Source organism: Lycorma delicatula, chromosome 8, assembly GCF_047948215.1.
Source record: "Lycorma delicatula isolate Av1 chromosome 8, ASM4794821v1, whole genome shotgun sequence".
In the NCBI taxonomy this organism is placed as follows: domain Eukaryota; kingdom Metazoa; phylum Arthropoda; class Insecta; order Hemiptera; family Fulgoridae; genus Lycorma; species Lycorma delicatula.
In genome coordinates, this window is record NC_134462.1 from 92,450,721 (window position 1) to 92,468,889 (window position 18,169).

The following is an 18,169-nucleotide window of genomic DNA, read 5'->3' on the forward strand; positions in this document are numbered from 1 at the left end:
AATGGACATTTCCATTGAAATCTGAAAACCGAAATTTTTCGTGATCACAATATTTCCTTTATTTCGTACAACGAAGTTAAAATGAAGCGGAAATCACTATTTTTCCAATTGAAATTTTTCGTTTATTTGATAAATAGAATCATGCGTAACAGAAGATGTAGTATCCGCTAAGAATTATAGTATTCGAAACTAAATCCGTGGATATAAACTATCTACGTAACTGATTGGAGTGATTCTACTAAACATAAACACACACACACACAGAGAGAGAGAGAGAGAGAGAGAGAGAGTGAGAGAGAGAGAGAGAGAGAGAGAAGGAGAGGGGGGGTTGAGAGGCGGGAGTGAGCGGGCGAGTGATAGAGAGGGGGTGCGAGAGGGGTGAGAAAATTTGAGGGGGTGAGGTGGCTACACGTGCGTTCGTTCAAACATTCGCGCAAACTATGTACGTACATGTTTCTTACTGTTTTTGGCCTCTGACAACGATTTTCTTCAAATTTGGCGCAGTTGTTTCAATATAAAGGGATTGATCAAATTATTTTTTTCAAAATTCGTTAAAGGGAATGAGGGTATATCGCGAAAAAATCGATTTCGATTTTCTTCAGAGATATTTTAGAGAAAATTTTATTAAAGCAAATTTATTACCTACAATGCAAAACATATATAAAAAACAAAAAAGCCTTTTTTCAAAAAACAACCCCAACCTCTTAAAATTTAAATTCGTGTATGGTTTTTGTTCTTTTGATTTATCTACAATCCGTTTAAATATTTTTCAAAATTTTTTCTTCAAGCATACGGCTATCAAGAAATGTCTACAATTTTTTTAAAAATATGTACCTCCGGATCTGAAATGCAGAAATTTTTTTGGAAAATCTTCTATTTCTTATTCTAGTCTCTACTAGAATATATTTAGATAAAACTTTATTTAAGCAAATTTGTTAAGTTTAACCTATATATTATAATTATTATTTATTTTCCTAATATCTATGTTGCAATCTGTTTAACTAGTGAACAGTAAGCAAACCCCTCTCCCCCAACCGTCCAATGAGATGAGGATGATCACACGGGAGTGAGGTGTAGTCATGTACAGACTCAGACCGATCGTTCCTGAGACGTGTGGTTAATTGAACTCCAATCACCAAACCTCACCGGTATCCACTGTCTAGTATTCAAATACGTATAAAAGCAATTAACCTTTTCTGGAATTTGAACTTCAGACCCTTCGACTTCGAAAACCAGCTGTTAAACAACTGTTAATATCTATTTGAATATTTTTAGAAAAAATACTTTTCTTAAAATTTAACTCGTCGTTGCAAATCACTTGTTTAACAGCTAATTTTCAAAGCTGATGGTTCTGAGGTTCAAATTCTGGTAAACGTTAGTTGCTTTCAAACAGACTTGAATACTAAACACTGGATACCGGTGCACTTTGTAATATTAGCCAAACGTCTCAGGAATGGTCGGCCTGAGTCTTTACAAGACTACACCTCATTTACATCGCAAGCATATCATCCTCACCTCATTGGGCGAGGAGAATGCTTATTGTTCACTAGTTGAACAGATTGCAACGTACGCATTAGGAAAAAAAATGTATAACCCAGCTCTAAAAAAATATGTATTCTATTGTTTTGTTTGTTGGCTGTAATTCTTTCAATGTTTATTATCAACATACCGGGAAACTCATGCAATACTTTACCAGCTTTTACATATATAAATTGGGTGTTTTATGGGTTTTATCAAGTGATGAAATAGATAAATTTTAATTACTAATAAAAACCTTTAATTATTTTATACTTTTACGTTGGTATGACATTAACGGTAAACATTTTGGTATATTATAACATACAGTATGTAAAGCATGTACATACTAAATTAAATGATTCTGTATGCATTCCCCGGCGTTAACTCTTCTTTAAATCGTGACTATTTTTAAGTCACGTTGAATTTAAACATTTGTAAAATATTTCCCAGCATTGTTACCAGAATAAATTTATAGTATGTATATATTTTTATACATTATAATATTTTAGTTGCCAAAGATTAGTAAACAGAACGAACGATAAATAGTGTTGTATGTCTGTGAAAGGAAATACCATCCTTTATTCACACTGAAAGTTATTACGTTACATAAGACAAAAATATTACATCTGTAATAGGCCTAGACATTAAAATAATGTTTCATAATTCTTTTAAGAAGTATCGATTATCTCATCACTTATTAATCAGTACTATTTATACCATCTTTTTGTAAGTTAAAAATTTTACAAATATTTTGTAAAAATCCTCACAGAAAATTTTGAATTTTACAAACTTTTTAATGTTAAGTAGTAAAACAAAAATATATCCATATATAGAGGTAGAAAAAATTATTTATTTTAACAAAAAAGTAAATTGAAACAACGTTAAAAAACTACTCCAATTATTTGACATGATTATTGGAACAATTCTGTACATCATTACTTGAGTCACGAAAATTGTTACTTATTAAAACCATTTATAAAGTAATAATTTAGAGTCGTATTACTATGAAGTAAAGATAAGAACGCAGACTTTCTACTATAGAGTAGAATTTGTTTCGATCAAAAAATTTTCATCGTAGCTCGATCCATCCAAAGAGATTTAAGTTCTTAGATTAGAAAAAAATTATCTCTTCTCATTACATAATGATTACTTACAGTTGTTTTATTTTAGAAATATTCTTTGTATTTTTATTATAATACTTCTTTAATAAATATATATTTTTTAAAATTATCTTCAGTACTTATGTTTAATTCTTTTAAATTTTCTTATATACTTTGAAGTTAATTTTTTTTTTTGGGACTCCCACAGCGACCGGTACAGCCTTAAAGCATTACCTCAATCGCTCCGGAGTGTCGTGGCAGCAGATTGGCCCACCCTGACTTGGCCTCCATCGGGCTCTACCCTGGATCATAGGAACAGCCCGATTTCCGCTTCTGGATAGCCGAGATGCCTCTCCCCAGGAGAGCTGCCCTTCCCGGCCCTAACCTACTATGTTCCAGGCATGCATTTTGCATGCCCTTCCCCTCAACACGCCCTCTCATACCATCAGAGTCATCCGTGTCATCATCGGAAGCACCCCGACTTCTCCGCTCTTGTGTGTGGGCGAGCCAACGTGTTCTAGACAAGGAGGCTGCCTACCTGGCCCTAGACGTCGCCACGTTTCGTCCCGACTTCCCTTCATTTTTTGAAGTCACAAACAAATACATCAAATATAAAACAATTTGAAGTTAATCTAAAAGTATTCATTCGCTTAGTGAATTATCCGATCTTTTCTTTTGTTATTCAGGCCATCTTTACACCACGTTTACATAATTTGTTTTCTTCTTTTCCCAAAATTTCCTTACTATCTCTGCTTGTTTTTTTCTTCTTTGTTCATTCAACTAAAGTTTTCTTTTAGGTTTAATTTTTGTTAAAACTTATACACATCAGCAAATTTTCTAAATGTATCTCTTTTATATATAAAATTGTTGCTTATATTTAGTTCCTCGTGGCCTTTTTCTATCTGTTTATACAAATTTGTTTTTTGTCTTTTTTTATTAATAATATTAAAAATGTTCTTTGTCAGACGGAAAAAATGTAATTTAATAACAGACGGTTATTGGTCATTTTTTATAGATGGCCATAGTATTTTATCCTTCCTTTCCTCATTGTTATCTCAAAATGTTCTATTTCTTGATATAACACTTTTCCGCTTTTCTTAGTTGGTATATTTCTACCCTTATACTTCGGACCATATATTTTTCTGATGATTAATTTTTCAACTCTTGTTTATGTTTTTGCTAGAGAATGTTTTGTATTTTTTCTGAACCATACAAGGTTTCAGGAAGAATACCATTTTATGTTGTGTTTAATCTTGCTTTTCTTGATATGGATATTCTTAGATTTCCATTTAAATGATACGCTATGTTCATTTTTTTGTACTTCCTTCTTTGTTTTTGTAGTGTTGGGTTTATTATTTCTCATAAATATTTGGACTTTTTTACTCTTTTGACAGTTTTATTTCCTGAAGCTTTAATTACTTTGTTTTTAATTTGAATAATGGAGTGCCATTCTGTTTTTTTTTTCATATGAAATCCGTAAACCTATTTTATTTTCGTATTTTTCCAAGATTTGGAGTTTTTTTTTGCTTTTAGTTTTTTTTGAAGAAGTACTAAATTATCTGCATAATCCAAAGTAAATTAGATTTTGTCCCTTGTTTTATTGTTTTTGAAATATTGATTTTTTAATTACTTTTAGCCGTTTTCTTACAACCTTCTAAAGAGTACAATTGAATAATATTGGGAAAAGTCCATCATTTGTCTTACACCTATTTTACTTCAGATAGAATTGTTATTCGCCTTGAAGTTTGACTTTGAAAATGTTTCTATCAACGTTTCTTTAATTACTTTTATCGTTTTATTATCATTTTTAAATTTTTCAAGGACTTTAAAAATGGATTTTTTAATGAATTGAGACATAACCATTTTTAAATTTAACAAAGACTGATATAAATCGTTATCTTTTCCTTTTGTTTTATTGCAATTTACTATTTGTTTTAATTAAAAATATGTTCCGTGAAATTCCTTTCTGGTCTGAATCCGCCCTGATATTCTCCAAGTTTATTTTCTATGTTAAATTGTATTTTAATTAACACGGTTTTCAAAAACAGGGTTCCAATAATTCTATTTATATGTAAATAAATATTTACGTTAAATATTGACAGATTATATTAATGAAAGTTATTCCAACCCTTCCCAAAAAAAAAATCGTATGTTTCTTATCATGATTTACTGTATCACCTATTAACGGTTTTCCTTTCTTATATTTTAAACAGCTCGGCTAAATTAAAAAATAAGACAAACGAAGTTATATTCATAAGCTGACAAACAAATATATTATTTACACTGACGAATGCAAAAAATTAGTCGAAACTACATGGAAAACCAAAGCTATTATAAGACATAAAAAATAAACATATTTAAAACACATTTAACAATCCAGAACGTCAAAGAACTATCATGTAGGACAGTGATTCTCAATCTTTTTAGCTCCACGACTCCCCAAAAGTAAAAAAGACATAATGAATTTATGCAACCACCCACTCCAACACAATGAAACGTAGTTAAGACTATTTAGCTGCGTTGATAGCGACGGGTATAAAAATGCATGTATAAGAGTGTACAAACATTAGTAATTTACAAGTTCCAACTAGATGTGTACGTGTTCCTTGCAATTTGTTTTGTTTGCATAATATTCGCTATGACAGCGTCATGTCGAACATGCATATGATACGTTAGAACACATATGAACATATGATACGTTTGTCGAGCTCTCAGCAGCATAAAAGAGGCGTAAAAAATTGCAGAACGTCAGTTTAGTTTCGATTCGAAGCGTACGTCTGGTGCCTTATTTTTCTTCTTTTTTTTGTTTAATCTCCGGGACCACCGTTAGATATTGCTTCAGAGGATGAGATGAATGATTTGTAACGTGTGTGAAAATGCCATGCTTGACAGAGATTCGAACCCGGAACCTCTGAATGAAAGCCCAAGACACTAACACTCGCGCCGCGGATGGTGCCTTATTTAATTTTTTTAAAAGTGTAGTCTCATTAAAATAATAATAATTGAGGTTTCGGTTTTTTAGTGTTTGATCAAAATATGCAGCTGTCTGTTTTACTTCTTTGTACAAAGTAAAGGAAGATAGCGAAAAATTTCAGATTTCAACGGAAATACCCATTTTGACCATCCCTGAATCCATTTTGACTAGTTTCGGCGTGACGTTCGTACGTACGTATGTATCTCGCATAATTAAAAAACGATTAGCCGTAGGATGTTAAAACTTTGGATTTAGGACTGTTGCAATATCTAGTTGTGCACCTTTTATGTCTCCTTTTGATTGCAATCGACTGTACCAAAAGTATCCAAAAAAGCCCAAAATCTAAAAAAATATGGATTTTGGACTTTTTCTTAACTGCGGTAATAATCCCTCATTGAGAGCTTTTCAACGATTTATTATAATTTATACTTATTTTCATTGATTCCAGAGTTATAGCCAAATGAAATTTTAAATCCTATAAGAAAGGAAGGCATATCGGTAATAATTATTATTAACTTCTGATTGTAAAAACAGTTTTACGATATATAATAATAAACACGACTGCCAAATAAAAAAAAACATTGTTCTTTAATACAGGATAATTACTAATATAGGAAATTAAAGAGCGTCCGGGTGACAATCTTGTATACGGTATTTGTGTATAGCATATTTTTTAAATTTATTTAAACACACACACACACACACATATATATATATATATATAGATAGATAGATAGATAGAGAGAGAGAGAGAGAGAGAGAGAGAGTGAGCCTATGACACTCCCGGTAATGCAAGGATTCCAGCGCGGGGTCATACATCTAAATCGGTTCAGCTACTGTATGTATGTTTGTATGCTAGAACAAACAAACGTACATCCTAAATACATTTTTTTTTTTGGGGGCAGTCGTGTAAAAACAAATCGTAGAAAAAATTTGATAGGTTGTTAACACATTACGAATGATTACGTTAGAATAAACACAAACAATTTCTTGGCATATTTCTGTAGGGATTAAGCTAGTACATAAAGTTAAAAATGTAATCCAAATTTCGTTTCCTCGGCTCTTAAAAGGTCAACAAGAATGAGCTAAATAGACTAGGCTTTTTTTCCCTTTTTTTAATAAAATTATTAAAAAAAAAAAATGTTTAAAAAAGTAATAAAAGTTTAATTTAGTTTACAATTTTATAATTTATATTATACTAAATAAATTCACGCTAACGAAAAAAAGTCAAAGAAAACTTAAATGGAAATCAAAGGTGTGACGTTAAATATGACGACTAATAATGATTTAACTTCAGGCAACTTTAAATCAGTTAATACAAATCTAAAGTAAAATAATATCCAGTTAAGAAAAGAAATAAAAATAACAAAAAACTGTATAAACGCGGACTTGAACTGTTTTTAGGTTTTTTTATTTAAGTTATTCATAATCGGTGGTGGGTAAAATAAAATAAACTTGGCAAGAATAATATAAATAATAAATAATACCGACCTACAGATATGAAAACGTGCATGAAGAAAACAATTTTTGCAATAATAAATCATTTATTAGCGCAAATCTCCATAAGATGATACAAAGGCCATTAGCTATGAATTGGCGGTAAAATGAAGAATAAAGAAATATAAGGAGCGATTTGACATACTTCACTGAACACAAGTTAACAACGGAACTTCTCAACTTGAACTTCAGTTAGAGAAAAGCACAGAAAAAATTACAAACGAGTGAGATGGAAGTAAAGCGAGAAAGAAAGAGAAAATGAGATAGAAAAAGACAAAGTAATGATGTTACAACAGGTGGAATTATGAATTATAATCCGCAAGTCAAGTTAAGCATTGTAGTCGTTTTAATACCGTAGACAAAACAGGAAGAAATTATATTAAAAAGAAGAAAAATGATAAAAGAAATAAAAGGTGACAAAAGAAGAAAAATGACCGAACGCAATGAATGGAAACCAAAAGAAGACTCATTAAAATATTGTCGGTCATTATACTTAAGTATATGCCTGTAACAAAAAAATAAATAAACCAAAACTAAATCTTTATAACAGGTTTGAAAATGTATTACACGGATGGATGAAATAACGTAAAATAAAAGAATAGAGATAAAAAAAAGAAAAGAAGATAAATTGCAAATATAATTCAACTGTTTGTAGAAATGTCATGGAAAAATCGTTATTATATACACGGAAACGTGAGCTAAAAAAAATAAAAATACCACAGTTGCATTAAATAATCTATACTTTTATATAAAGAGGAAGAAGGTTTTTATTTGTTCGGGATAAACAAAAAAACTCCTCGATCAATCGCAACCAAATTTTTACCCATTTTTCTTGGCAAAATGAGAAGATTTTGAAATAAATACATTTTATATATATCACGTATATATATATATATATATATGTGTGTGTGTAGTATTGGAGATTTGCCGGTTGAAGCAAAAACTTTAATAAATTGAATTAATGAACTGTGAACTGTGAGTCTCTATCGCTGTGTGAGCTGGATTTGAAGTGAATGATTCGAAAACAATCGAATGAATAATATTACAAAAATAATAGAATTTAATTTACGCTAAATGAGATAATATTATATAAATTTAAAAAAAATTGTTTAACAATAATGGGCTTCCCGTGGGGACTGCGTTTGAGGCATGAGTGATGAGGTATGCGAGCACCTCGTGGAAGGCTGTACCGATCATCACCATTAATTGATAACAAAGGAGTGCCCTGGGGCGCTGTTTTTTGAGGTGCAAGGGGGGCTCTTATAATACCTCTGGAAACAATCGTCCGATTTTCAAAATTCAAACGGGTGCTATTTGTTAGCAGGTTGAAGGCTAACTTTTGCATGCATCAGATACTCTTTCGATCTAACTGATCACGGTTATTCGGAAATGTTATTTAGAAATTAAAAATTATTTAAATGAAAAATTATTTATTAAAATGTGTAAATAATAAATAATCGGTTACGGTGCTGCACTTCTTATTCAGGCCGCTAAATTCTCATGCTCCTTTCCTACCCAAGATACTTTTCACTCTCAATATATTTTTCACTTTCGCTCCCAAAATATTTTTCAGTAGAAGTCTTATTGAAATTGAAGACAATATATCGTGAGTGATTCACTATCAGCGCCCAGCAAAAACTACTGAAGAAAAATTCATGAAAATTTGTATACATGTTCTTCTTTCGGTGTAACTGCAGAGTAAGAAAGGATTTTTTGAAATTCCGAGTTTAAACAGGTGAAATGGAATAACAATGAAATTTAGTATTTTTTTTAATTTTTCGGTAACAAGTGAAAATATCAACTTGATTTTTGTGTGTGTATAACCTTCATGTAAATATCTAATAACCAATTTCTAGATTTTTTGAAATTTATAGTTTCAAGGTTTAAAGTGGATTTAAAATTTTTTTCTTAAACCCTGCTGTTTTTTTTAATTTCTCAGTAACATGAAGAAATCAATCTCATTCTTTATAAGTATAATCTTCATGTGACTAAACCAATTTCTAGATTTTTTAAATTCGACCTGGTAAAGGGATGAAGAAAGGTAAATAAAATTTTGAACAATGATTGTAAATTTTCCCAATTTCGACTATACAAAACTAGATATTCAGTAGATTTGGGCACGCAAATCTTCAGATAAACATTTAAAAACCATTTTCGGTTTTTTTTTAATTCAGATTTTTTTAAGGGGTGCGAAGGTATACGGCGCTGTGGCTCAACCAACACAGCTACTGCCACCGTTACTGTATGTGCAACTAGTTGCACCTGCCTCCGGTTACTTCATTAAAAAACATAAAACAAAAAGACTGACCGCTACGGGAAACGCAAATAACCATATAGTGCGGGCGAAGCTGCGACGGGGTGCTAGTACAAGCATATCCTAAGCTTATACAAGCTTCAGAATACCAATTTCCTAATATTTGAAATTACTACATTTAACTGATGAAAGAATAAATCATGAATTAAAATAATCTGAAGTTATCTGGTTCTATTCCCCAAAAAGAAATCCTGACATATAATTTTTTTTTTGTTGTAAATCCTAAATCTATTTCCACATCAATAGAAAAGAAAATCAACCGGATATTTTTCCAAACCATTATTTATCGTTCCATCATCTGATTTAACTTTCAACAAATATATTATTAATTACACAAAGCATAGATAACACTGATGATCTCTTCAGTGTTTTTGACATTACATCTGTATTACATCAAAATTTTATGTTATAAAACAACTTTTATATTAACATGGAGAAATACATTTGGCTAACAGATAAAATTATATCAATCAATTTTTATTGTTAATTGTTAAAATAACTTATTTATTCTGAAGAGAAAAATCATGAAATGATAAACTTTCTGAAGAAATGAGGAATGTAGTGATTTCCTGTTGTTTTATTTATTAAGCCAAAAATACAGTGATACATCAAAATTACAAATCGATTACAAGTGATAATCAGCACTAAAACAGAACTTATATATATATATTTTTTAGTTGATGTGGGCATCAACTATTTCGATCATTATTTCCTGTGAGAATGGAAATTTGTATCGTATGAAAAATGTCATGCCTGGCCGGGATTCGACCCGGGATCTCCGAATGAAAGGCTGAGACTCTAAAACTCCGCCACGAAGAAGGGATATTTTCTCTTCATCACATAGATAAGATCTGTAATGAACATCATTACTTTCAGAAAAAAATTATTTTACCGGTGTCGTCTTTGCATTTCAGATGTTTTACATGGATTAAAAAGATTGGGATAAGCAATGTAAGTCAAAAAAATTAATGAATGCATTTTTGTCGAGAAATTATGCGCTATATATTCTCTTTTTATTTGGATAAAACAATTGGTTAAATAAAAAAACTATTAAATAAATCTGGGAAAAGTAAAATATGTTATTATTTTATATTTTTTGAATAACATTTATTATTTTTTTTAATCAAACAGCTAAGTGATTTTTTAGCATCATCGATAATTATCTGTTACAACAGATGTTTGTTCTTTGATCCTGCAGGACGTAATTAAATTTAAGTTAATATATTGCGAATTTAAATAAAGTTGAGTACCAGCTTTAAAAGCGTATTTTGGTCATTAGACTACCGTTAACGACAATAGCTCGAAAATGGTTACCGAAAGACATGAAAAGAACACTATAGAGCTGTAAATAAACTTCTATTCAATTGAGTTAGCATAAATATGAAAAAAAATCCCTTTCGGCACGCCGGAAGGTGGAGGTAGATTCTATCGGTGCTAAGTAGGGGATAAAAAAGATTTCCACCTTAAAGTTAAGAAAAACTTCAAATTTACTCAATACGGCAATGGTTGCATGTGAAAAATGTTTCACATGTTTAGCACACGACAAGCCCTATCTTCTTACAAGTTCCGCAAAATTTTAGTCATCCTTTGCCGTAAGGGTTGGTCATATCAAAAATTGTTTCAGACAAAAGTTTTAGGTAATGTTTAGAGGACTAACAACCACTAAACCGATTCGATACTATGCCTATTAAGGGAAGTATGATTTTTTGTCTTTAAAACCCAATTTTTTCCATCCCCTAGGCCAATGGTTGATGATATCAAAAACTTTACTTAGATAAGTTTTAGGTCATTATCCAAAGAATAGTAGGAACTTTAAACGAATTCAATATTTTATTTAATAAAAAGGTTATAGCGGTATTTTGTTTTTTCGAAAAAGTTCCCTCATTTCTACCCTGAATGTCAGATTCTGCCCATTAAAGAACTCGACCAAGATTTTGGGTCGTTATATTTTATGTATCAATTTGAAAGTGATTGGCGCAAAATTACGGCAGTTATTGTTTCCACAAGAAAGAGAAATTATATACATAGTTTTGGGGTCTAGGGGATGTGAAACGCAAAATTCTTCAGTCGGGTTATTTATTAATTTATTCAGCAAAGTACGTAAAGATACATGAATAAAATTTAAACTGAAAAAGTAATATCAATTTATTTTTCACTGAGAAACTTAATTAGCACAATTAGAAAATATTATTACGCTAATAGTATTACATATTAAAAAGTAGGCTAACTAGAAAAAAAATTAATTACATTACATCAAAAAATTTTGTTAAAGATGAAAAAAACGAGAAAAAATACCAGTTTTTCGACTCAATCATTCATTCATTAAAAGTAATAAGTTTTAAAAATAAAAACAAGCTTTTACTAACAATTATACCTAGTATTATAAACATTACTGCAAAAACAATTAACATATATTAAAAAGTATTTATAAATTTAAATCCACATTTCATCGTGGAGTATATATGGATATATGCGGAGAAAAGAGAAAGTTTGATGAAATGTCAGGATAATGAAAAAAAATTATAGAAACAAAAACCGTAAGGACTAATGACAATTCAGGCAAATTAAAAGTAGCCAAGTTGACTACTATTAAAGGCAATATTGAAGACATAATATTATATATATATATATATATATATATAGCAATATACCGGGTGATATTTAAAGTATGGTAGCAGCATTATACTGCGTATCTGAGAGGTATTTGGAGGCAGAAAGAAATGGGGTTCTGCATAGTTAAACAAAATTTGCATTGTGGGTTTTTAATTTTTGTCCGCCATCTTGGATCCATTGTATTGAATCAAACTTAATTTATTTTTAAATAGGAAGGTGAACATATGCCACATGATTTCGATTTAAAATTTTACAAAAACAGAATGGTGAAGCATGTTTTTTCTGTTAGTGACTTCGTTATCGAGTTATAAGCATAATAAAGTTCAATGTTGCCATGACGGAAAAATCGTGTTAACAATAAAACGAGGTAAAACGCGCTGCATGAATTTTATTGCATTTTACAATCAAATGTACACAATAATGAACTTTAAACAGTGCTATAATATTGATAATAATAAACAGTATCTAATAATTAACAACAAAATTTCCCGGGTCAAAAACAAAAAGACCGAGTCTCGGTCGTGGTGTGGGAACAACATAGCTGGGTCGGGCTAACCCTGCTCGATTGGTTAGAGGCAGGCAAGATGCGAGGAAAAAAGATCCAGAACCGGTGGCCGAACTGCCATGCCGGACGTACAGCCGGTAGGTGGGGAGGCCCATTAGAGTCAAAAGGACACCCCCTCGGGACGAGTAATGCTTCAGTGCTGAACCGTCCTGGGGGAGCAGAGAAAAAAAACAACAAATTAAACGGTTATATCAATTGATGTTATTTAATTAAAATACGAACGTTAAAATATTTATTTTAAAATTTTACATAAATGTTTTCGATCGTAAATTACTAATGAAATAAATTTAGAAAGCATACCATTCTACAATAACTGTTCATAATGCTTCCCCTCTGCAGTTTGATAGTTGCTAACACCAAATAATATCCGTTTATAACTTGTTGCATCATGTCTGATAGTGTTCGAGCAGATTCGTCAATTATTCTTTTCAATTCGACAATATCTGCAGGTTTTGTTTTGTAAACAATATGTTTCAGGTACCTCCAGAAATAGTAATCCAGAGGAGACAGGTCTGGGGGACCTGGCAGGCCATTCTACGGCTTCACTACGACCGATCCAGCGATTTGGAAATTGTTCATTTAAAATTTTCCGTGCCCTTTGATAATAATGAGATGGTGCCCCATCCTGCTGAAACCATACGTTTTTATTTAATCCTTGTTTCACTTCCTCGGATATTTGGTAAAATCCTATCGGCTAAAAATTTGCAGTATCTCCTGTAAGATTGTCATCTTAAATAAAAGGCCCTACAACACAATGACCGACGATTCCCGCCCAAACGTTCACTTTCTGAGAGTGCTGTGTATGAGCTTCCAACATCTATCTCGGATTATTATCTCCAATATCTACAGTTTTGCTTATTCACGTGGTCGTTTAAGATAAAAATCGCTTCATCAGTAAATATTATTGAATTAGAAAAATTTGCGTCTAAGTTTAATTTTTTAATTATAAAATCCTAATACTCAAATCGTGAAAATCATGTTCCGAAAGTTTTTGCACCAGGTATAGCTTACAAGGGTGAAATTTATTTGTTTTAAGAATCTTCTGAACTGAAAAATAACCGATGTCATGTTAGACAACAGCTTTCAAATCGATAAATGAGGGTCATTAACAAAGGTCTATTATACATCTAATGACTTTGCATCAGCTGTGACAGTTCTTGGTCAACCGGTGCGAGGACGATTCTTTACAGTACCGGTTTCTTCAAATCATTGTACTGTCTTGATCGTAGTCGATTTACTTATCGATTCTCTGTTTGAAAATCTATTATTAAATAAATCACGTACCTCTTGTAAAGGCCGAACTCTCGCCATATCCGTAGATATGACAGAGTTATTCTTTCGGTTTCACTTCAAAAAGGCATTGTTATTTGAATATTTAATAAACTAAACAAACGAATGAGGAAACTAATAATAAAACTTTCACGAAAAAAAAATTTGAACCGCTAGGCCTACAAATGAATTTTTACTAGCACTATCAAATTTTACTGTTACAATTATGTTGAAGTAAAAATATGAAATGAGGAGTCAATAAGCTGCATTGTTTCAACGTAATACAAACTGTATTGTTGTAAATTAACAGTTGATAAATAACAAATATCAGTTGATATTAACACTGGAAGTTATTTTTTATTTAGAAAATACTATCAGTTAAATTTGAGGTTTAATTTGTTTATTGTTTAAAGTTTGCATTTTTTCATTGTAAAATGCAATAGAATTGTTCATGCAGCGCCTTAAACCTCGTTTTATTGTTAACACGATATTTCCGTCATGGCAACATTGAACTTTGTTATGTTTATAACTCGATAACGAAGCTATTAACAGAAAAACAGGTTTCACCATTTTTTTCTTTTAAAATTTTAAATCGAAATCACATGTCTAATGTCCACCTTCCTATTTAAAAAAGTTAAGTTTGATTCAATATGGTAGACCCAAGATGGCGGACAAAAATTTAAAACCCACCACAATTCACATTTTTTTTTTAGTTATGTAGAACCTCATTTCTTTCTGCCTCCAAATACCTCTCAGATGTATAGCCTAAAGCTGATTCCATACTTAAAAATACCCAGTTTAGAGAAGAGAATTCACATCTTATGTAGTTTGGAGTAAAAATAAAAATTCGAATGTGTCATTTAGTTTATTTAAAAAAAGAAAAACATATTTTCAAAAAACTTTATGTTTTTTTAAATCAGGGGTCTATAATTAAAAAAAGTTATAGACGAACTTCTTCATAGTTCTAAGTATAAACTTTCAAAGAATTTTTGAAACAAGATATTTAAATCTAACGGGAGATAGAGCAAAAAAAAACAACACATATTTCTATTTTAACGGATGAGGATTGATTTTTTTTTTGTTTTAATTTTTGGATGATTCATATATGCATTGTAGGTAAAAAATTTGCTTTAATAATTTTTTTCTAAAATACCTCTGAAGAAAATTAATATATACGAAACTACGTCATACGATCACGAAACTACGAATATACGTCACGCCGAATCTAGTCAAATGGTTTCAGGGATGGTCAAAATGGATATTTCCGTTGAAATCTGAAAACCGAAATTTTTCGCGATTACAATACTTCCTTTACTTCGTACAACGAAGTAACAAGTGATAAATATTAAAAATTAAAAAACACGACTGCCAAAAAAAAAAAAAAATAATGCTGACAAACTCTTTAATATAGGATAACTAAAAAGCGTGCGGGTGACAATTTTGTATATAATATTTGTATATTGTATATATTTTTTTCAAACGTTTTAAGTTTATATATATATATATATATATATAAATACTCATGTTTAGATAGCGTATGACACTTCCGGTAAAGTATTCCAACGCGGAGTCATACATCAAATCGGTTCAGCCGTTGAGCTGCTACTGTGGCACATACATATATACACCCTAGATACATTACACTCCTTTCTGGGCAATCGTGTAAAAAAACTAATATTCTTCTTCTACATGACCACGTCCAAGGTCACTTTCATTATAGTTTAAAATAAATTGTCTTTAATTAGCCGCTCCTGGAAAGTAATTATTATTTTACGAAAAGAAAATCGTACAAAGCAAAGTGAACTATGCTGAACACAAACCGAAATTCAATTAAATTTAAAAAAAAAATTGTTAACCGCAAAATAACAAAGAACGTACAGAAAGAAAGGAATGTAATACAAAAAGAGGTACGAGTAAAAAAGAGACAATAGCAATCAAAGCCGGTGAAAAATAAAATCATGAAAGAATTCGTAATTATGAAAACACTTCTCACTAATCAAAAAATTTCATAAATATAGATCTGTCATGCTGACATTTGAGAAATTATCGCTTCGTTATTTACTTTGATGATTAATTAATCTAAAGAGAAAGATTGAAAATTCCTAACTGCTCTATTTGATCTAATGTAATATTTACGTAGCTTTCCAGTAAACTGTCATTCCAATAAATTGTAAGTTATAATGACGTCTGAAAGTATTTATTTCTGACCTAGTAACTTCTGAAAAATATTTTCTCCATTGACCTTATTTTATTAAGTTTTCAAAATTTATTGTTAATCAATTGACTAGAGTTAGAAATAATAAAAAAAAGAGAGAGCTCTGATTTATAATACCTTACGAACTATTTTACAAATCAGTTTGCAAAACAGTTCTAAAAAAAATCCTTGTTATAATGCATAGATTATACTTAATTTTAATTCAGTTTAATCTATTTTTACAATTCAATACAAAAAATATTTATCTGTCGTTCGTTTGTTTGTTCTGTCATCACGCGAGAATTAAACGACCGATTGCTTTCAAACTTCAATCTTATTATCTGAAAAAAAGTTTAAGCCATAAAACGAGGCCCTAGTCAACTTGGGGGTGAAGTTGTGAATTATTAAAGATATCCATTAAAGAAAATATAATAAGATATTCATTATTATATGTCTGTCATCATGGCAACAGAAATAAGTTATGAATTTTTAGTCGACGAAGGTGTGTGTACTTTAGTTACCATTATTACTACTATTCCATGTCCTGTAATTTAATTTCTTTTTCGGTTTCTATAAAGCCTGAATTATTTTAGTAGTTATTTATCAGCATTATTCTCACAAAGATGAAGGTAATGAACACTGCGAGGGATCAGGGAGCGGAACCCTCTGGCTAAACGGGAATGGCGACCGAAGCGAGCTCTCCGGCGCTGGAGTAGGCCCCGTGTCCCTAAGAGGCCCCATGGAGCCCCCGAGTTGGCTCTGCGGTTTGCCTGGGACGATCTGGATCCCGACTGGCTAGTACTCTATAAATCAATGATTCTAACAGTATGGAAGAAGCAAGTTAAGAAGGCATAAATGTTTTAATACACTTCATATCGTCGGAATTCTTATGATATCTTTTTAAGTGACCACCGTAGAATATTTTTCTGATGTCAAATATCAGCACCAACAACCTAGGGTCTTGTCTTCTTAAAATATTTTCTACCTTTGTTCCTATTTCATATAATATATCACACTTTATGTTCTTAGATTAATGAAATTCTCGACATTAGTATATACTCCTACACGAAATCTGCATAGAAATCAAAGGTAGAATTTTCTGTTTCTCTTTTATATAAATAAATTTTCAGCTAATCATAATCTACAATCAGTCGGAAATTGGGTGTAACTTTCTATCTTGAGAGCTTATTATGAACCTCGAAGTATTTAAAGTTTTCATTCCTAAATTACTAATACCATAAATTTTGAAAAAATGAAAAAAAATGTATTACAAATTTAGAGTAGTAAATCTACTATTATTTTACAATAATGCAAGTTATTAACTTCTCGTTTTTGCTTCTTACTTCAACATACCAATATATATCTACTTTAACATACATAGCATTTTGAATATTTCTTTAATTCCCATCTCGTTTGCTAATCTTCTAATCTCAACGTATTTATTACGGCCTTAGTTATCCGTAATGCATATTTTTTATTCTTTATTTTTCTCTACAGATTTTATTTTTAATAAATCCTTTTATGAAATTAATTAGACTTAATCGTGTTATTATATTTAGGTCCATTAACCTAGTAAGTTTTTATATAAAATTCTGCCACAAATTCCTTTATTTTTCTATTAATATTAAGACAATTTTAATTTAAGAACCTGTCCAAATTTTTTATCAATTCATTATACTCTTTTCCAGTTTCCCATATTTTAAAGAATTTTTTTTCATTAAATAGCCCGTCTTTGGTACTATTATAATATTTATTACATGAAAGGAGCTGTTTGATTGTGCCTGTAGGGATTTGATATTATTATTAATACTTCGCTCAACCACTAATAATAAAATTCACAAATAAAAACTACTAGGAGATAATCATAATTAATTTATTAATAATCATTACTAGCTTATTAATTACAACTAGATTACAGCTGTATTAAAACACCAAGTTTTTAAATTTATTTCATTTTATGAAAACTTATAAGTTTTTATGAATTATCGTAAATGTAGAGTTCTAGTTTCTACAGTACAATAATGTAAAAGTTGACAACCAGATCAACGTATTCGTGACTAAATAATTACTATAACAAAAAAAAAACCTATAAGGAAAAGTAATACACCCGAATCAAACTCATTTT